This window comes from Apis mellifera, linkage group LG9 (assembly GCF_003254395.2).
Source record: "Apis mellifera strain DH4 linkage group LG9, Amel_HAv3.1, whole genome shotgun sequence".
Classification (NCBI taxonomy): domain Eukaryota; kingdom Metazoa; phylum Arthropoda; class Insecta; order Hymenoptera; family Apidae; genus Apis; species Apis mellifera.
Window position 1 is genome coordinate 6652118 of NC_037646.1, and position 22628 is coordinate 6674745.

The following is a 22628-nucleotide window of genomic DNA, read 5'->3' on the forward strand; positions in this document are numbered from 1 at the left end:
GGAAAGTAATTGTATATTTTGAAGTTGAAGTTTGGAAAAGTTGGATCGATTGAATAGTTAATTTTGATCGAAATTCATGGACGATGAGTCATTAAAACGAGAAGAATTCCATGCTTCGATAATTTTTTATTTTCATATTATTTTTAACATCCACTATGATGGAATATAAATGGAATTCTTTAAAGATAGGAAGTTCGATAATAATATTATTTTTCTAATTTCTCGGAATTCAAAAGACGCGATAGATATTCTTCGAGCATCCGTTTAATTTATTTTTGTTCAACTTGGCCACAGGATATTATTTTGTTTAATTTCCTACTTCGTTTCAAGGAAGCTGACATCTCGTTATAGAACAAGTTTGAAAGTTTTACGACGCGTTTATGGGCCATACTTGTCCCAGGAATGACGAAAATGACGAAAATGACCGTGCAACATCATTTTTCGATGATAAAATCTACGCGCGTAAAAACATTTTATGCTCCTGTATTATTGTTCGAGCAATGATAAATGCCCGTTTTATACACAACTTTTATTAATCTCTATCTTCCTAAATTTTTGTAAAATTTTTATCGCAATCAAAAGTGAATGGATTCCGATAATTTAGCGAAATTAATAACTTTTTCCATAAAGAGAATTAAATATTCGATAATTCAATCTTCTTACGTGATTAATCGTAAGCTAAATCCATGATGATCGAATAATTCCACGGAAAACAAATTTAATTTCGAATTTAAAAAAATTAAAAACATCACGCAAACGATTCCAAAAATCGAAAAGGATTTCCAATAACGAATATCGAATTTTAAAAAATTTTAAAAAATTCTCAAAACTCGAAATATATACAATGCAAAAGAAAAGTAATTTTCCACATTTCTTACAAACTTTCTCTTTTCCTTTACATCATCCGTCATCTCCACGTGACTTTTCCTAAAATATAAAAAAATAACCCAGATCCACGCGTACATCAAAAATACCATAAATCTCGAAAAGAAAATTATTATCTGTTACCCTCAAAATTCTTCGAATCTCCCCCGAGCATCGATCGAATAATTCCCTTCGAGAATGAATTTTCCACGCAGTGGTACGTGTACACGCAATAGCAAGGGCTTAACAACTTTCTTACTTGTTGTATGTATGGGAATTTATCGTTGGCGTGAAAGGAACGGAGCCTCGGTAAAGTTCCGAGGAAAAGGGATTTCTTTCTTTCTCGTCGCTGTTCGAACGAGGAAGGGAGAGGGTAAAGAAGATCCGTAACTTGATTCGATCAAGCACGCCACTTCAGCGGGGCTTTTCGAAGCGTTTCAGATGCTTTTAAGCCGCCCCCTCCCCCTCCCTCACGTTTTTTCACGTTTCATTTCGTACAACGTTTCAGGCCGGCGCGCGAAACTGCGACTCGGGATTAATCCAAAGAGAGGAGAGGAGGAGAGAATTATAGCGTCTTCTTTTTCGATCAATCGAATTCTCGACCTCGTTGATTTGTATTTCTCCCTTCGTTCGTTTTTCTCTCCTTCTTTTTTCGTTTAATTTCGCTGTAAATTAATTCCTGCCTCGAAATTCTGTCCACTTTCGAGAGAAGTGTATAGTTAATCAACGGAGAGATGTGTAACAGAAAATATGAAATTCGGTAATTCTGAAATTGGGAAGAGAGGCGAATATCTCTGATTCGAATTATCTCTCCCCTTTCGAGAAGTATCTTCGAGAAGTCTCGTTGAATTTTGTCTTCTTTTTATCCCTCCTTGGTTCGTTTCGCCTGTAAATCTTTGAAAATTTTGCGGATAGAGAAAGGAATTGTAATCGTTTGTTTGAAATTACCTGCCTTCCCTCCTCCTTCGAGATTAATTTTTATTTCGCTCTCAACGTTCGTTCTTCATCTCGCTTTAAATCTCTTATTGATGGTGATAATTGAAAAAAAAAGAAAATGCAAAGAAATAAGGGAAGCTTCGATTTTTTTTTCATCCCTCTCGTTATTAACTCGATGAACGTAGCCACGATAAATATCCGTTTGGTAGAGGGGGGCGATATTTTACAGCGAATCCAAAGCTCTTAAATTTATTTTTAAGCCTTAACCGATACACCAGATAGCTGGGGAATGGTGGATATCGAAGGATAACGTCGTTACAAATAGGAAACGCCTTCCTGGGATTCTTTTTTCTTCTTCCTTTTTTTTTTTTATTTTATTTTGGATTAGATGGAGCAAAGAGGATTTTACGAGAGATATCTTTCCCTCTTGCTGCTACGCTTTTTTTTCGAGAGGAATCTTATTTTCTCGCGTGAATTTCAACGTAACGCGAAACTGGACGAGATCTTTTTCCAAAGCGAATTAAATTTCTTCTTCGTTATTCTTCTTTCGTTTATTCGTTTATTTTTTTTATCACTCGAGAGAGATGAATGATCTGGTTGATCGAGTCCAATTACTCTTTGGTAGCTAGAATTTTATTACGCAGCAATTAACTCGGATTTCGAGTTATCTAATTTAATTTATCCATCTTTAATCGTTAGAATATTTCCTTCGATCATTCCTCGAATAATAAATAAAGAAAAATTGTACAATACGTTTTCTATTTCTAATTATTGTATTTCATCAAATATATTGTCGTTATAAAAGCAAGGGAACTGTAAATGTAATCGACTTTCTCCAATCTCATTTTAAATACACAGATACGAAGCGAAAAATGGCACTCGTGACTTTATTCTTCAATCTTCCATTTTTCTCAATCGTGAAAATAATCGTGACTCAATTCTCGAAAACCGAATTGGGGATCGAAAATATGTATAATGATATATCAATTTGTTTTATCATTCATCCCCGAATTTCATCGTTGCAAATTTCGTTCGAATCTTGTGGCGATCGCCCCATTGAAAAATCGGTCGCGATTTCCAAGTAAACGGGATTACCCAGAATATCCAACAATGCGAGTGAATAATAGAAAACGAGTGGGCGGCGTGGAACGGAATTCGGAGATTAGCGGATCGAATGAGTTAAGCCGGGGCATAAGTTTCGCGTTTTATCACTTTTGTTGTCGCCCCTCTCTCCCCCTCCTCTCCGTTGAAAAATCGAGGCGAGCTTAATCGGCGCTGGTTTTGGAAACTTTGTCGACGTATAAACACGGGGCAAACACGATAAGCGTGCGAAATACACGCTTTTCGTGTTTGTACGATTGTTTTTTCGATTGTCGAGAGCTTGATCGTATTTTTTTGAGGAGACGAGCCTCATCATTTTCTCAAATGATGAAATTAGAGAAGTTTATCGAATCTAAAAGTTGCAAATTGTCAATTCACACGGTTCAAGGGAGAGGATCGAGTTGTGCAAAGGGATAGTTTTATGAAGCTTTATACCTTGGACGATTAGATAATTAAAATTTGTTCCCTTAGAAGTTTTTGGTAGGAAAAGATTTTTGATAAGATATAAGACGGATGTACGAATATCTTTGACTCGAAATTATTTTATCAGAAATATCTGCAATTTTTTTAAAAATTATTATCAAAGTTAATTCAAGATTTTAATTATTAAAAATACGAAAAGATGAAGAAAAAAATTAATAATCTAGAATAAGAATGCACGGATATCTTTGACTCGAAATTATTTCATCAGAAATATCTGCAATTTTTTTAAAAATTATTATCAAAGTTAATTCAAGATTTTAGTTATTAACAATACGAAAAGATGATGAAAAAGAATTAATAATCTGGAATAAGGATTCTCGAATTGTTCTTCAACAATTTATTCACGAGAATGGTACGTTTCCTCTTCTTTCGCGAACGTGTGCCGATAAACGGCGATCAGGACAAAACCGTGGCGAATCGCAATTCCAATTCCCTCCCGATTTAATCGGGTACCCGGATCAATAAAGCATACAAACAGTGGGCGTTAGGTCCTCTCGCAAGGATCCCTTGTATCCGATCCCCTTGTGAAAGCGAGATTGGCGGAGGGTGGTGGCCGTAACCGCGATGGAAATCGAAGACGAGTGAAATATCTGCTTGTTATCGTGGCATGATGTTGGGAAATACGGCGTTATCGCTTCATATTATTCCGGTTGAATGTGATATGAAGAGATGTTAATCTCCCTCCAACCAGTCATCGTCGTACAATTTTCTTGATTCTGCCGTACGAAATACGGTCTCTCAATTTTGTTTCGTGGATAATAATAATATTTCTTCCATTCTTTATTCTAAAGATTGTACAATTAATAAAACGATTATTCACTCCACGTTAATTCTTATATAATTCTTCATATAATTCTCTCGTTAATTCTTTTGCAACTATGTTAATAAAAAAATTATCAAATGGAAAGAGAGAATAATTGGGGAAGGATGAAAATAACGTAGCTTATAATCCGTATCTAAATGGAGTTGGATAGGAATTTTCGAAATTTAAAAATTTCCCTCGTCTACTTCCAATTTTCATGTTCCTCCTCGGCGCGAAAACCCTCGACACCGATTATCTCGTTGAACAGAGGAATACAGCTATATTAGGTTTCTGACACACCTGTTTCTACCTACCAGAGTGCTTTATAACGTCGTATTTCATTTCGAGATGCATACGTACCGTTCAGTATGCATTACGTAGTTACCTGGCTCTGGTGGCAGACAGGCTATGCTGGATGCAAACACATTTAGCATTGTAACTTTCTAACGAAAAGTTCAATTCGAATTCCGTGTCCGCACCATTGTTTCTGATTACTTTCCATGCACGCTTAGGCCGAAATTTTGCAACCTTTTCGGACATCTGAAAAAAATATGAGTTTTTCAAAAAATATGAATCTTTCGAGCACACGTTTATTAGGAAGTTTTGAAAGAATGAGATTCGTTGGAGGATTTTTAAGAATTTTCTTTTTTTTTTCTTGTGACGTTGGAAGCAAATTTTAATTCATGCCAAGTGTATTGAAGTTTGTTTGTAATTTTTGTGTAATGAATTTTTCGGTATTACATGCTATAAATTATTTTGATTCTTGTTTTTAAAAGTACGATATAAAATTTCCCAAAGCTCGCCAATAACTTTGTTCGAAGATTTTTGTAAAAATTCTTCTTCTTTTTTTTTATTTCAGAAAGGTTTTTAAATAAGAATTTTTAAAGGTAAAAGCGAGAAGTACGACACAAAGTGAAAACCTTTTGATATAAAATGTGTCAAAGTTCATCTAGTAATTCCATTTCAAAATTTTTAAAAATTTTTATTTTTAAGAATCTTTAAAGAGAGAAAGAAACATTTGAAGGAAAAATTTTTCGATATGAAATTTATCAAAATTCTTTAATAATTTTCTTTAAGGAATTTTTGAAAAAGAATATCTTATCCTTTCGAAGAAATTATCAAAGAATCTTTAATAATAAACTCTAAAAATCTCAATAAACATCTTACGCTAAAAAATTCTAGATTTAAACAAATTTTACTAATCTCACATATAATCATTTCTAAAATGATATCACTAGATATTAATCCCCAAAACTTTCCACTGGAAATTTACTGCAAAAAGTAATCAGAATTCAGTTTCTTACCATACAATTTATTATTCGATCAAAATGAATTTAATTTCCTAAACAAATTTTACCGATATTCGAAAATTATTACAAAATAAGAGATGCATAAATTAATCGTCGAATATTTCTTTCGACAGAAGGAATATTCTTTACGCCTCGATGTTTCGTGTTCTAAAATTAAAAAATCTTCCCCATTCCTTTTTCTTCCTCGAAATTTACCACCACTCGTATTTGCGAACGACGATTCCACTGTGTTTCCTCGGCGCGTTCCTTTTAACAGAAAATGATTTATCCAAGGAAAAATTGTACACACAGTGTGCGATCCGATTTTACGACCTAATTGACGGTTTCTCTTGCAATGCTACTCGTTCTACTTTGCGTCTCACTGCTTCCTGTTTTTTTTTTCCCCCCTTTTATTTTATCCTCTTTTTCGATATACATTCGTATATACCACCAGTGAAATATTCTCTCTCTCTCTTTCTTCTTAAATTTTTTTCCCTCCTATTTTATACCTTTGGCATACTCGTCGTTGCCAAGGGAGGAAGAAAACTGACTTTAATATTTAAAACAGTGCGTCGAATTTTTCCTCTTCTCTGTTGCGTTAAAAATTTAATCCCTTGTTCATTCAAAAATTATTCGAACAAGATAAAGCAGAGATTTTTTTTCAAGATATCGATGTTGAAAAGAATTTTTAATTTTTATGACGAGCGAAGAAGTCATCTCCTCGTGATAAAGTGTCATCCTGAAAAAAAGAAAAATTAGAAAAAGGAAGAATATAAACAATATAAATCGACGAAGTAAATAAATGTTAAAATGATAAGAATCTTAACTCGTTAGCCTTTGTTCAAAGAAATTTAACATTTTGATAAAAAGGAATTTATCTTTAAAGAAGAAATCTTCTTTTTGCCGAAGTAGATTTTTATATATATAAAAGGAAACAAGAAGAAATTTGCAGTGACGTAGAAAGTTTTTCTCCGAAAATTTCGTCACACGAGGAGCCCGATTTTAGATCGAGCTTCCACGTAAGCTGTACGTGATTCAGATTCGATTACAACGTCATGGCACAGAATGCAAATTGTAAACTTCGTTGCTGTCAGAACAGCGTACATAAGGGCCATAGAAACATCCACACCGACAAGATTTTTCTCTGTAAAATTATATTCGAGGAATATTTAATAAATTATAAATCGCTGTTTCAAATTTTCAAATTTGAATTTTTGTCTTTCATTTATCTATTTTCCACCGTTCTTTCGTCTATCCTTTCTGCGATTCAATTTTAAGTAATTTTCTTTTCAGGTAGTTCTATTTCATTTTTTTTTTTTTTTACTTTAATTTCTTAATTCAAAATTCTTTTTCTGGAAACAAGAGAAAATTGTAAATTTATTTTGTAGGAACAGACACGTGTATTTGATTGGCCTCTCTTTAGAAAGATAATTTAAGACGATCCAAATAAGATTTCTTTTGCAGAAAATATCGTGGTTTAAATAAAAATTGTAGGAGTACAGTCTTCTACAGTTCTCATGCAAAAGTCACATTAACGTGCCACTTTTCGTTTGGAAATTGACTTAATGGATTATTACGACAGTTTTCGTATTAATATTCATCGCGTTATGCAAAAATGGAAATTCTCTGAATTTGTTCCGCCATACTTCTCGATCGAGAATATTTTGTTTGCGAGGGGAAAAAAAATTTTAATTTGTTTAATACACCATTTTTCAACGTATATTTGCTGCCATTCCCAATCCCCTGGGAATCGCGAAATATTTTCTCGAAGGATTATCCCTTATTTTTAATTGGCAAAGTTTGATATTCGAAACACACGTTTTCAAAAATTTTTTTCAAATTTTAATTTTTAAATTTCTCCTCATAATTAAGTAAGCCTCGAAAGAGAAATTTCTTTAATCCATTGAAAAGAAATTTTTATCACTTTGAAGAGTATCGAAAAGAATTTTAAAAAAAGGAAGGAAGGAAATTCCATTTTCTTTTTGAAAATCTTGAAGAGTTGAATAATTTGAGAAAGATAGAATCGGAGTGTTAATTTATCAGAATCATAGACGTTTCAATAATAACGTTTCTTTTTCCGCTAGGTGAGATGTGTAAATTCTTTTAAATGGATCGCAGTTTCATCCTATCGTCGGTCCAAGGTTTATTTTGAATAGCAACGAACGATGGATGTGTCTGGTCGGTATCCGGGTTAATCCACTTGGGCTTCAATTTCTATTCTTGAAGTTGCCTCTCCTTTTCCCTCCCACACTCCTCGCCTTCGCGCCTTTACAATCATTGTCGAATTATTTTCTTTTCTCTACCTGTGAAAAACAAAAAAAGTACAACATGAATTATAATAATACGTGTATTTATATTTTATGATTATTATTATTTAAATTGCAAATATATGAATGGTGGATTAAAATATTGAGTAGACGCGATCAAACAGATTTGCATTAACTAATTATCGGACAAATTATATATAAAAAACGTACCTCTTGTGCAATTCAATATGTAAAATAATTTAAATTAATTTGTTTGAAAATTTTTCAATCGAAATTATATTTTATATATACATTATATTTTATTTTGATATATTAAATCTTGATTTTTATTCCTCTTATCGATTCCACTATCGATTCCATCTCTATCTCTTTAAATCAAAAAATTAAACATTCTAAGAACTCTTCCTTCAATAATTTTTCGTTCGTTCATAATTGAAAAATCACGCGCTTCATGAATTTTTCAATGAAATTTTAAATTTTCATCTAAAATCTAATTCGCGATTATTTTTTTTTTCAATGATTTCAATATATTTCCAATCTTGAAAATAATTCCAAATTTTGATAATATTTAAATCGCATTGCATATTCGAACGTCGATGGTGATTTATCGAGGGTTGTCGCGTACGAGAAAAATTTCGATAGATTCGGGATAAATGATGAATTCCGATCGAACCGTTTATGCACCGGAAATGGACGTGGAGGGTAATGGTGTCGCACCTCGCTTAAGTGTAAAAATCGTGTGAATTCATCACGATCGATATTTTGCACGCCTTTTTAATCCCTTTTTTTTTTTTTTTTTTTTTTCCATTCATTCATCTATTCATTCATCCCCCCTCCCAATTACACACGAATACATATACAAATGTTTGCCACGTTTCAAATCTAGAGCAGATATTTCGATTTTACGCGACGTTTTATTTATTTTGGAAATTTATGCCTGTCTTTAATTTTGCCAGGAATTACGACTTCTTATTTCTATCTTCAAAGAGGAATTCACGTATTTTTTTCTTTTCTTTTTTTTTTACGTTTGGAGTACATCGATCTTTCCTCGATCTCGTTTTTCTTCGATCGTCCATTAATTCTCACCTCATTGTTACAATTCGATTCGATTCAATGTACGATTAAAGCGAATCATTCGAAACGTATGAAATTTCTTTCGCTGTATTCGTTGAACGAAACGATTTATCTCTAACTAACATTTAATTTCTCTATTATCCCGATTTTTTTTCATATTTTTATCATGTGATCAAATTAAAACCTCTTTAAACTGTTTGAATCGAATTAGAAAAATCTTGGCAATTTTTCGAGGAATTAAATTGAAAGAATATCATCGATAAAATTTTACATGAAGAATATGAAAAAACGTTGCCTCGTTGTTTGCACAAACAATCCCCCTTTTCTAATTATTCTTCCGAATAAATTTTAATTTCTCGTGTTTCTCGCATATCATCAAACGGTTCGGTTTTATTTATGAATTCGTGCACTCGTTTTTCTCCTACGATCCTCTCGAGTTTCGTTTCATCGGGGCAGGAAAAAAGAAGAAAAACGATTCGCGGATGGGGATCGTAGACACGAAGGAGAAGAGAGAGAGGAGAGTACCGTTCGAGCAGTGTAAAGCAATTGAGCAAACTTTAATTTCTGCGTGCACGTGTACCTCTTCATAATGAAATACTTTTCGATTCAGGAAGCTGGAAAAAAATTTATTCGCAAACGGTTTCCTCGACTAATGATGCTTTTTCTTTTTTTTCCTTCTTCTTCTTCTTTCGTGGAAAATTTTTTTTCACGAGATATCTCATTTTGATCCAATTATAATTGCATACTGAAAAGTGTTGGAACGTTTTCGAGGATAATATAATTTTCAATTATCCCCAATAATTTATGTACGATCAAAATCTTTTAATATTTAAAATTATTTCATCTCTGAAAAATCACTGATCGTACGTGATTTTGTTAAAATTAAAAAAATTTAAAAAAAGGTGTTAATTTTAATATATTTTAAAAAATTGGAATCATTCTTACAAAAATTATCATCTACAATCATAATATTGCATTTTACTTGGAGAATATTTCAAAATTTATATACATGTAATCTTCATGAATATCCATCCACCTATAAAAAAGAAAAAAAACACACAATAATAACTTTCAACTTAATTCAAAGGATTAAAACTTAATATCCACGATCCGCTTTCCTTAATCAGGTGGGATAATTAATAAACGAAGCACGCTCTTCAACGAAAACGAGATACATTTTCGTGTATCTTTACGAACGTTCCGGATTTTTCTCCCTCCAACTTTTAATCATCGATATTGCAAGAGGAAACTAAGGGAAATATTTAATCCGTCCTTTAAAATTTATCAGGAAGGGCGGGATATAAGTTCAAACCTTGTCTCTGTGACACCAATGGTGGGGAAAATGTTGGAAGGGGGTTGCACGAACGTAAGGCGACATGACATATTCTCCGCATTTCCTGTACTATTTTCAACTCGGCGGGGGTGGTGCAACTCGAGCTGCTTGTTTTTTAAACGTAAATACACCGAAGAAGAACGGATCTATCGGTTTATTTAATGTAAAACTTGAGCTTTATTTTATTAAAATAATTTGGATATAAATTTTTTACTTGCCAAGTTTTTAAAAGAGAAAGATTCGTTATCATTTTTCAGAAAAATCTCGAATCGTGTTTTCTCTTCTTCAAAAATTCGTATCGATAACATATTTATAAAGAGAATCTTTCAAACACAATCTGAATTAATAGTGTAAGAATCGTAATCGAAATATTCCAAAAATATTGGAAATGGACGCAACGAAAGAACGAGGTTAAGCTTCTAAATAATAATCCAGAAAGAAAACGAAATTCGCACGACACAGGCGGAGGCAAACGATGATGAGTCAAGCGGTTGAGGTGGTTCCCCGCCGTTTTATTTTAATCGTGACACGCGAGTCGAACGAGGCACAACGATGCCGTATTCGTGTCAAGATCAACGCGAGAAGAAGACGAAGAAGAAGAAGGAGAAGAAGAAACGAGTGTCTTTCTCAGAAGCCTGAAGGGAAAAGCCTCGTGCGAATTTAAAAATAAATTCAGGCTGTAAACGCGAAAAGAAAAGGGAGGAGGGGTTAAAATTATTGTTCCTTTCCTCCTAATCGTATCAACGAATATAAAACGCGTTTCCTCGCGTGTTCGTACCAGTGACACGAAAAACTTCACTCGCGGATTGAAGAGGAGAGAATAGGGGGCTCGGGCACTGGGTCAACTATTTTATTTTCGGCAATAATTTTGAAACGTTCGCGCGCCACCGTTGTTGAACGAGTGCCCGGGAAAATCGCGTTGCCAGATTCCTTCGAGAGGGACATTGTTATAAACGTTTATTTGGATCTGAAGAAATTAACATTCGTTTCCCTTTTCTTTCGAAGATTTTTCTTCTTTGTTATCGCGATAAAATTGGTTTCTTTTTTGCGTTAGGTTCAATTTTGATACAAGTTAGGTGATATTTGGTTTCTTTATTCTTAAATTAAAACTCGAAGGGACTGTTCAAAAATATGAGGTTAGTTGGTTTTATTTCAACGAAAATCATCAAGTTAGGGAATTTAACTCTTTCTTGACTCGTGTTTCATCGGAATAAAAGTTTCTATTTTTAAGTTCAAAGTTTTTCTCATCTCAAAATTACTAACTCGATCAAGTTGACGTCCACTCGTAATTAAATATTCCGAAATTATAACGTTATATGCACAATTACAATTTTTTGTAATTCCTCCTCCATTCCTCTCATTTTTTAATCCAAAATGGAAGTGGATTACGTTTCTCTCCGCTCACAAATACGAAGAAAAACTCGACAATTTCAATTTCCTTTTGCTCTCTCCCCCCCTGCTCCTTACTTATCATCCTATCGTCAAAACGAATAAACATCGTTTCTTTAATCGCGAAACCAAAGAAAGAAAGATTTTCGCGTTTACACGAACACCGATATCCGATAGCAACAATATCTCTCGTTTCCCGTGAAAGGAAACGTTGATATCCCTCCTCTCTCTCTCTCTTTCGTGAAAGTTGAAAAATTCCGTTTTCCTAGCAGGGATCGAATAAAGGGTTTCGCGTCGAAAAACTCGGATTGGATTCGCGCGGCGTAAATTAGAAATCTCTGCTTGTTGATTGCGAACAATTAAAATCGATGTGTTTCGTCCATGTTGGCGAGCGTGCATTTTCCGTGTTAATTAAAAATCTCGTGTATTTTAAAGGGAGAGAAGGGGAATTATGTAACTCCGTGTTTGCTCGAAGGTGTTGATTAATTCGTCGGGAAAGTTAGAAGTTGCGGGATTGGAATTATTATAATATTGCGAAGAAACTTTGTATCGATATTTAAGAAGCATAATATTGGAGAGAATTATCTCTTGGAAGATTAAAATTATAATTTATCGTTCGTCGCAATGAAATCGAAAAAATGTTCAAAACAATTTCTAAAAATCACAACAATTTTTGCAACGATCGTTCAATGAAAGGAGAAAATTAATTCAATAATTCAGCTACTTCGATTCTTCTTCCATTTTAAAATGGGATTCCTGCTCGATTCTCGGGTTCATTACGAGACACGTATCCACTCTATATTTCACGAACTCAACTTTTGAGCAACGGAATTCCCTGCAGAATCTTCGAACAGTGAAAACTTTGCCGAGGGAACGTTGTAACTAATTTCTTTGATTCTGTTCGAAACTGTTCGATTAAGGAAGCAGAAGGGGACTCGTGTCACGTTTTCGTACCATTGAACGCGAAATCAAGAAACTTTTTCCCTTCTCTTGTATCGTAATATATAATCGAATGTGCAATCATATTTCATTGTCGCGGGAAAAAGTTACATAAAGAAAAAGAAAATCGCGTCAAATTATCCTGAAAAATAATTCTTCTTCTTCTACTCTTTTCGAAAGTATTGTTAGCAACGCATTTTAATTCTATCGCGAAAAGAATTCTTTCGATTTAAAATTCATTCGTTCGCGAAAGTAAGTGAAATTAAACTGGATGGAATTTCGATGCAATTTCCCTTCCTCTCTAAACTGTGACCGTGACTTTTTACGCTCATACTCGGAGGGAGGGGAGGGTTGAAAGGGAAGAAGCGATTAATAAACGAGAATTCGAGAAAGGGACAATGGGGTTGGACCATCTCGATGTACAAAAACTCGTTAAATTCGAAGACCGAGAAAGAGACAATTCTATCGTTCCTCTCTTCCAACGGGGGCAAAGATCTTATCCAACTTTACCCCTTTCGCTTCTGGAATTTTTCCATCCGCGCTACTTCGATTCTTCTTCCATTTTAAAAAGGGATTCCTGGAATGAAGGGAAGGGTGAGCCGGTTTTTCGAGGAATACACCCCTTTGCCCGCGTGAATATTCAATTAAAGTTTCTTATTTAACGGGGAAATAAGGGGTGAAATTTTTATTACAAGTGAAGAAATTGATCGAGAAAGATTCTTTTACGAATTTAAAGAATTATTGTTGATCGATACTTCTTTGAAACGAATAAAAAATTGGTTGGTGTAGAAGTTGAAATTGGAGGAAAGAAATTATGATTTTTTAAAAAAAAGAAAATCTGAAACATTTGCTAGATGTTGATCTCTCTTTTGGTTTTACGTTTTCAAAAGCTAGGTAAACTATACAGATTGTATAGAAAAGAGAAATAATTAAAAACAAAAAAAAAAAAAAAAAAAAGCTAGTTCGACATATGTGCATTCAAATCAAACATATTTTTCGACAACTTTAATTCCCCGTGTCCCATTCCAATTAAAACTCTACCAAAAATCACGGAATGAAACGAGAAATCCATCCGCTATATATATTCGGTACAAGAGTCTGGGGATAATTTTATTTCGATGAAATAACGTAATAAAGAAACGTTTTGTAACAATATACGCATTTTCTTTCCCATTTCTTTTCAAGAAAACTCATTCCATCTACAGATTTCTCTAGACAGCTTTATTGATTCATTTTTTTTTTGTTTTTCCACTCTCAAGAATTTCTTCTTCCTCTTCTTTACGTACTCTTCGAAGTAATAAGAAGTATTTTTGAAAGTACTTTCAAGCGTGCGTACGTAGTATATGGGTGGGGGGGTAGTGTTTTCTCTTAAATTTTCTTGGTCCATTGTTATCTTTTATATACGTCCTCCATCTCTATCCTTATTTATTCCATCCTTCTAGAAATCCTATTGTTCTTTTTTCCCCTACTTTTATGAATTCCTTGTCCTTTTTTTTTATTCTCCTGTATGCTCTTCTATTATTATTATTATTATTGTTATTATAATATTTTTATATTCCTTTCCACATCGTTTCGAATTCAACAAAACTCGTTGCTTAATTTATTCATTGCGAATAAACAATAAGAGAAAAACGATAAAACTATTATAAATATTTATTAGACTGTTTTAAAATGTTGAATTAGAAACTTTACTCGTTGCGATCATCGAAAGAGCGTATTTACTCGTTTTACTCGAATTAGATCTTTTTCGCTCTAATTTTTTTCGCACGATCGAAATTAAACGGGAAACACAAATTGGATATTTATCGATCGTTTAATCCCCGCTCTTTTATTCTCGAGTAGCAATTTTTGCAACGAGAAACTCGTGCTCTTTTTTTCCATTTCTCGTGAAACGAAACATTCTCGTGTTCTCGCATTCCTCGAAAAGATTTTTCTGAAAATTTTATCCCATCGTCTCGAGGAGATCCTTTCCTCCTTTCAACCTTTCCCCTTCGAGTAATATCATCCACGATTCCTCTGTCTCTCTTTAATAAAAGAGCGCGTGCTGTTTCTAGTTAGGTATCTAGCGCTATCCATTCATTGGAATCCATCAGAAGGGAAAAAGGATCTTTCAGAGGGAGATCCTTTTCCTCATCCTTGTTGGATACTTGTTTCTTTTCTCTCGTGTTATTGTAAAGGTAAATCGTGGAGATTCAGATTCTATTCCATTATCAATTTTTTTCTCCATATTTTCTAATGGAAGGAATTCTTAATTAAAATAGCGTTACTGTAAAAATAAATCGAGAACAACTCCTTTTATTCCAGTTATATAATTTTCATCGTTCTCTAAATCTGAAAAATTCTATAAATTCTGTAAATTTTTCGCCACTATTTTCTAACAATATAAAAAAAGAATAAGGAATAAAATCCAGACTCTCCTTATACTTTTCTAATCTAAAAGTTGAAAATTCTAGAACGAATCTAATTTGTTAATTTTTTTCAACAGTTAAATCCAACGAAACGAGTTTCACAATCGCGAGACAGGTGGAAAACATTCAGTTAGACGTGTTCGATACGCGTGACGTCTCCCTTCATCAGCCAGGTGTGTAACGTCAACGCGAACAGGCTGAAAATTTGCGGTGCATTATCCCTAGGGAGGTAGCGATGGGCGCGAGTCGCTTCGAGTTCCTCGATCAAATTCATATCGCTCTCGTTCCGATATTATCCCAAATTTTCCCCTCCCCTTTTCTTTAAACCCAAACCATCAACAATTGGATGAAATATTCTATATCCTCTGAACAATTTTTGAAAAGATGGATCACAGATTCATAGATAAATAATTAAATGAAATGATGTTAGATGTTAGATCTTGTCGATCGCTACGAAGAAAAGTCAATCGGTTGGCCGATGTAGAATGCCTCGCACGTGTGCGAGGAGGAATTTGAAGTGGCGGTGGGCGATGGCTCGCCGCCGGTTTAAACGCAAACTTGTCCTGATGCCAAGTAAAGCCAATTACCGCATAATACCGCCGCCTCCGTTAGGTTGTTCTTTCACTGGAACGCGACAGGGCCAGTGGGAAGACCTTGCCACGATTAAGAAGCGCGCAACTGGCACACCTCGAAAATGCATAAAGAGGAGGAGAGAGGGACCCCAGATTTTGCTCCAATTTGGAATTTGCTTTATCGCTCGTTTAACCGGGAATTGGGAAATTTAAGTGTATCGAAGTTGTGCAGAATTTGGGTCGTGCACGGGCGGTTGGGAAGTTCGATAATGAGGGGGGGAATCCGCTTAGAATTTCTTCGAGTTCCTCTGAAAGATTTAGGATACTTTGAGGATTTTGAAAGTTTAAATTTACTTTGCGCGCGATCTTTAAATTTTTTTTTTTCGAAATCTCTCATGTCTTTCGATTTTCCAATCATAAAGAAAAGGTCCTCGAATCTTCGAATTTGTTTTAATTTTCCAAATCGTCGCAAATTTCAAATCGTTTAAACTTGGCAATTTTTGTATCTTTCGAATCAATATTTTTTGGAATATTCGTTAAATTTTCGAACCTTGGAGAGAATCTTTAAATTTTTTTTCAATTTCTCAAGTTTCCAAATAAAACGGAAATCTCGCCGTCCATCGTAAAATTGTTTCAACGATAAATAAAAATTCATTTTTCTTCCGTACGTTGTTGCTGCATTTCGTTACGCTATTTATCATCCGCAATTCCGCAATTTCAGCAACTTTCTCAACTTCATCGGCTTCGTTCGTTTATAAAGATTGATCGGCGTGCGACGATCAGCATCGCCTTGTAGGTATGCTGAGAAAAAAAAAGAAGGAAAATATTCATTAGTCACTGTCCTAATATATCATACCTTTATCCAGAAACGTTCTGGCTCGGGGGACCGAATCATTTATTAAAACAAGCACACCTGAACCCTCTCTCGCCGAATGTCCCGCAAAAAAAAAAAAAAAAAAGGCTTTTAATTCACTGTTTATCCTTCAATGCACGATGTTGCACCCTTTGGCGAGATATATTCGTTTGATCGATTTATGGAAATGGATGGTAACGCGAAAATATTATTAAAATGTGCAAATTAAATCCCTATCATAAATCGATCAATTTAAATAATTTAAATCTTTTTTGAAAGATATTCCCTTGATTTTAAACATTAATCCAAATGTTTAAAGTAATATGAAAAAGTTCGAATTAAATTTAAAAATTGATAAAAATTATCCCCCTTACGGATATAAATAAATGTTTTTCACAAAATCAATATTGTAATGAATTCCTGAAGATTTTATACCCAATTTTCTATTTACATTTTATCATTACCTCTTCTTTCCTACGATATAAAAGAATGTTACAAAGAATCGTCGTGTATTTAACAGAATTTTCCATACTCTTTCATTCGTTGCGTACATTTCAAAAATTTCGAAAGTTCGATCGATACAATCTCCCTCTCCCTTCTTCCATTTAAATTCCACACTTCCAATCTTCATTTGCTTATTATTTTTCGAAATTTTCCCATTATATCTTTATCTTACTCCTCGAAACGTTTCTCGAGATCGAAATTTGCAGTGGAAAAATTTGAAATCGGCGAATTAAGACTCTGAATATCGGTTCAAATCCACCAGCATCATCCTAGCGTGGAAACAAACGGTACACGTCTCGTGCACGACTCGTGCATTAACGTAATTTCTCCACCAATATTATATATATATATATATATATATATATCGATGGGCGCACTTGGCGATTAAATAGCCTTTCGCAGGTTGGAAATTGAAATCCTGGAGGAACGAGCCGACAACGGGCCAGGATTAATCGATCTGTATCGCTTGCGTAATGCAACAAGCACCGATACGCGATCGAGCGTGAACGTAACAACGCTGTTTCCGATGCTTTCTATTCACTCGAGGCCTCGTTTCGAGCCCCGGCTAAAGTGATCGTTAATTTCCGCGCCTATTGTTTCCCGTCAAAATATTCATCGATCAATCGAGGCCAGGGAGAGGGAAGTGAAAAAGGTAATCGCGCGATAAGCATAATAATTACGCCGCGATGGAAATTTTCTATACTCCAACCTGTTCGATATTTTCTGGATATAGATCGTGTATTGGTGAAACTTTGAAGAATTTCGAAAGAAAGGAATGGTTATATAATATTTTGTTCCAAGTTGAATCGAGAATATTTTTAACATTTTTGGAAAATTTTTAAAGGGGGATTTTAAGGATTAGGGGTTGACGAAGGTTGGCGATATTATTGTAAGGAAATGTTTAAAGGTTTCGGAATCGAGAAGGTATTCGAAAGTTACATCGATCCACCTAAACTTAACCTAAATCCAAATCTTCGAAATATCCGCAATCTTCGCAAGCATCCTCCACTTCCTGCATCTCTCTTTGCAAACTCCATCATCGAACCACTTTCGCCGATAAACACCACGTTAAACTTTAATTTCTCTTACGGGAAAGAGCAACAACCATCGAACCAGAACCACCCCTCCTCCTCCTATCTCTCCATCCATATATTCCCTTTCCCAACCAAAACCCGGAATATCCAATAAACGAGAAGACGTTCGTTAAATCTATATATCGAATGTATACTCGAGCATCGTCTCTCGAATGATTCCTTTGCATCCCACCTCTCTCCACCGATGCTCGTAATTTTTGTGTGAACGAGGCAAGAACAAACAACGAAAGAGACAGAGGAAAGGGAGAAAGGGATTGAAAAAAAAAGGGGAGATGGGTGGAAGAACAAACAGTTGCGGTGGGTGGAAGGAAACACGGCGAGGGACAAAAAGGGATGAAAGCGAGTGGAGAGGTGGGGGAGGGAGGAGTGAAACGGCGCGAAATAAAAGGAAGAACAAACGTGCGGGTGGATGTCATTCAATTTCGTTCACCGGCCCCCTCGTGGATCCGGATAAAAAATATTGTTTTTCATTCCCTCCTTCTCGACACTTTTTCGCCCTTCCTTCTCCTTTTTTTCCCTTCCTCCCCCTTCGTTCGAGCGCGCCATTCCAAGCCAGGCACAGACGTGTTCCCTCCCCGATCAGTTTTTCGACGCCGGTTAAAAATGGGTTAATGGCTTCTGTGCTTGGTCGCTCGCGCGTTCGATTCCTGTCTCTTTTTGAGAAGGGATTGTTTTTTTTTTGGGGGGATTTTTTGTTTTTTTTTTCCTTTGTGGGTTACGATTATGGAAGAGGTTTATTTGTGGGTTTCCTTTTTCGATCGTGCGAGGACTAATTTTTTTACACCTTTGAAATTTGAGAAGATATTTCCTTTTTTTTTTGTTTTTGAAATCTCAATTTTCGAAGTTTTTGGAATAATTTAAAAAATTCCAAATTTTGCGTCAAACTTTGGAAGGAGTTTCAAATTTTTTAAATTTGGTATTTCGAATTCGATCAATTTAAAAAAAATATATATATAATTCACACGAATCTAATCTTCTATATACTTTTTACCTTTTTGAGAAGGGATTGTTTTTTTTTTGGACGATCGAAGGATTTTGGGGATTTTTTGTTTTTTTTTTTTTCTTTGTGGGTTACGATTATGGAAGAGGTTTATTTGTGAGTTTCCTTTTTCGATCGTGCTTGGAATTTTTTTACATCTTTGAAATTTGAGATGATACTTCTTTTTTTTTTGAAATCTGAGAAAAGTTTCAATTTTCGAAGTTAAAAATTCCAAATTTTGCGTCAAATTTTGGAAGGAGTTTCAAATTTTTTAAATTTAGAACTTCGAATTCGATCAATTTAAAAAAAAAATATATAATTCACACGAATCTAATCTTCTATATACTTTTCACCTTTTTGAGAAAGGATTGTTTTTTTTTTTGGACGATCGAAGGATTTTGGGGATTTTTTGTTTTTTTTTTTTTCCTTTGTGGATTACGATTATGGAAGAGGTTTATTTATGGGTTTCCTTTTTCGATCTTGGAATTTTTTTACACCTTTGAAATTTGAGAGGATACTTTCTTTTTTTTTGAAATCTGAGAAAAGTTTCAATTTTCGAAGTTAAAAATTCCAAATTTTGCGTCAAACTTTGGAAGGAGTTTAAAATTTTTTAAATTTAGAATTTCGAATTCGATCAATTTTAAAAAAATATATATATAATTCACACGAATCTAATCTTTTATATACTTTTCACAATCTTGAGAAATTTTCCAATGGATAGATCTATCTAGAAAAAAACAATATAAAGGGTGTAATTATCCAGCGATCGGATTAAAAAAACATGAAACTGCACGGTCCAAGGTAAACGAAATTTGCAATCCCCTTTGCATCAACGTCCTCTCGAAAGCGGGACAGAATTATTCACCCCAAATACACTAGCCGCCCCCTTCCTCTGCGAAACTTGAACCTTGATGAAACCTTGAACCTGTTCGAGCGAAACGTCAAGACTCGATGAAAGGAAAGGAAAGTTGGAATCGAATCTGGCTCCGATCTACTTTGTCAGCTTCGCGGTGAAACTTAATCTCGCGATTAAAAGATCAGCGAGAGGAAGTTGTTGATTGAAACGGCAATCAGCGCTGCTAAATTTGCCCGATTTTTGGCGGCCGGTTTCGGATTTAATTCGAAACCCTCTATCAAAGGCCCCGTATTATTGCCCTCCTCGTAACGAATATCGAATTAATCCGATTCATGCACATAGGGTGTCTAGTCGCAAACGTGGGATAAAAATTGGAATATTTTCCAACCTGTGAAAAAAAGTATATATATATATGTTTGTTATATTCAATAAAATCGTATATTAATTAAAATATGAATTAATGATTTTTCTAAACGTGAATAAATTAAATTATAGAAATATCGATTACTGTCTTCAGAATACGATTTTATTTAGAAAATGTACGTAACATGTACCCTTGTAATTTTCACTAAATTTATCAAAAATAAATTAATTACTCCGAATTTTGAAGTAATTCAAAAGTGATTCATTTTCTCTGCATCATTTCTTCATAATTTTTCAATAGTCCGTTTTTAACTGGACACCCTATATACGGCACTCGTGGAGCTACACGTGTGGCTTATCCACAGACGAAATTTTGCTAATTAACAGCGAGTAGATCCTATCCACGCGATTGTGATTCCTGATTCGTCTCGATAATGATACATACTAATGGGTTGCAAATAAGATCTTTCGAACAATTCGATTTCTTTTGAGAGAAGGATTCGAAGAAAACGAATTCTTTAATGCTGTTGGATTGGCTTTATTCGTTATGAAATTATTTTTCGATGCAATCTGAAATTTTGAACGCGCAAAAATAACGTGTAAATTGGATTTAAGTTACAAATTGGAATGTTTCCCAATGATTATCAAACGTTGGACAGGAAAAATATTTAAATTGTTACATTTATTGGATCATCATAAATGTAAATTCGTGTAGGGTTTGTTTGCAAATTGAAATGTTCCCAATTATGTTTGACAATTTGAGATTTATAAACGTTGATAGGAGATAAAATATTATTTAAATATTTAAATAACAATTACATTTGGAAGATTAATGCGAAAATTCGATTGAATTTAGATTACGTCGTGTTTGTCTCTAAATTAAAAATTTGGAATAAATTGACTTCGATTAAATTTAGAATAAAGATGTAGAAGAAAGATTATCGAAATAGAAAGAACGTAATAGAATGCAAGTTTCTTTTTTTTTTTTCTCTTGATTAAACTTTCCTTGATTTAATTTTTCCCTGGAATTTAAACTACCGTGAAACCTCTTACTTCTCTGGACATGCTAACTTGTTAAACCGAAATCAACATCCATTGGAGAAAATCATTCGATCCCGTAAAAAATTCTAATTATTTTTTCCTTTACTATATCTGAACCTCGAATATTCTCACCTAATTTATCAAAGAATCTAAATATCAAATGTTTAAATTTACTTAAAACGAATGAATCCAAAATTTAAATTACTTCACTTTCATAGACATTGCACAAAAATTCATTTTATTTTTCCAAACTACCAAAAAAGAAACAAATTTCTTCGCGACAATTCCCTAATTAATTTTCATCTTCTAACTCCAACCTAATAAATCTAACTTGCATCAAACACATTATCTTCAGATATGTTTTAAATCTAGAATTACCTAAAGAAAGATTCAATCGAGAAAATAAAGAGGAAATCAAAGATTAAATTATCTCTCATATTACCAAGATTATTAGAAACACGTGTCGCCACTTTGCGTATTCTCCTCGAACTCGTTAAATTTAATCCATGGACGAGGATATAGATATTTGCCCGACACGGGTCTCAATCATGCAATCACTAGGTTTATTGGCTAAGGGCAAGAAGGGGGGAGGAGAGAGGGGAGGAGGGTATAACGAATATTAAATCGCGCGAATGAATACGCGTTCAATTTGGTAATGTTCTCGTTTGCGGTATTATACGATGCAGGACGCGTGGTGGTGCAGAGCATGATTGCGTGCAACTCGGCGTGGAGGAAGTGGGCGTAGCATGGACACGCGTGTTACATCGGCCATAACGCAAATACAAACCGAATTTGGCGATGGCTCACGGACCCGTGACGGGTGACATTGCCCATTTATCGCGATTGATAGCAGTGGACCCAAGTTATCCATTTAATAAACCGTCCGTAACTTGCAAACGTGAATTAATTTTAACCGTTTTCCTGGCTCGATGAAACGATACGAATGAATCTGTTGAAGATGCTTTTCGATGGAAGAGTCGAAGGGTCTTCTTACGGATTTTTTTTTCTTTCGGAGAATTTTCAAGAAGGAATCTTGTTTATTAAATTCTCAGAGGTTTACAATTTCTAGAGTTGAGGGAGAATTTTCGATTCTCGAAGCTTCTTCAATTTTCGAATTCGAATTCTTGGGTTCTTTTCAAAATTTGAGAAAGATACGAATTCTTGAAGCTTGATATTCTATATTTAAAATTCAATTTTATTTAATTTTCGGATCTTGTTTTGAAATAAATTATAAATGAAAAAGGAAGAAACTTTCCTTTTTAAATGATTCTTCAACAATCGTCCCTTTTCCGTTTCTTTTCTGGCAAAGTGTCCTGAAGACAGTCGATCGTGAAAAGAACAGTAATTTCGTCCGTTTCCATTTCTCCACACCCTTCAAGAGAGAGAGAGACAAAGAAGAGTTGGCTTTCTTTCTTTTCACATATCGGGCAGCCGGTGGCGAAATTGAAAATACCTTCAGGTCTTTCTTCATTTTCAAGCGC

General features: G+C 34.4%; 1 protein-coding gene across 2 annotated transcripts in view; it reads left to right on the top strand.

Moving 5' to 3' along the window:
- LOC412960 (receptor-type tyrosine-protein phosphatase kappa) overlaps window positions 1-22628 on the top strand; it is a 94910-nt gene that overhangs the window by 15774 nt on the left and 56508 nt on the right. The window lies entirely within an intron of this gene.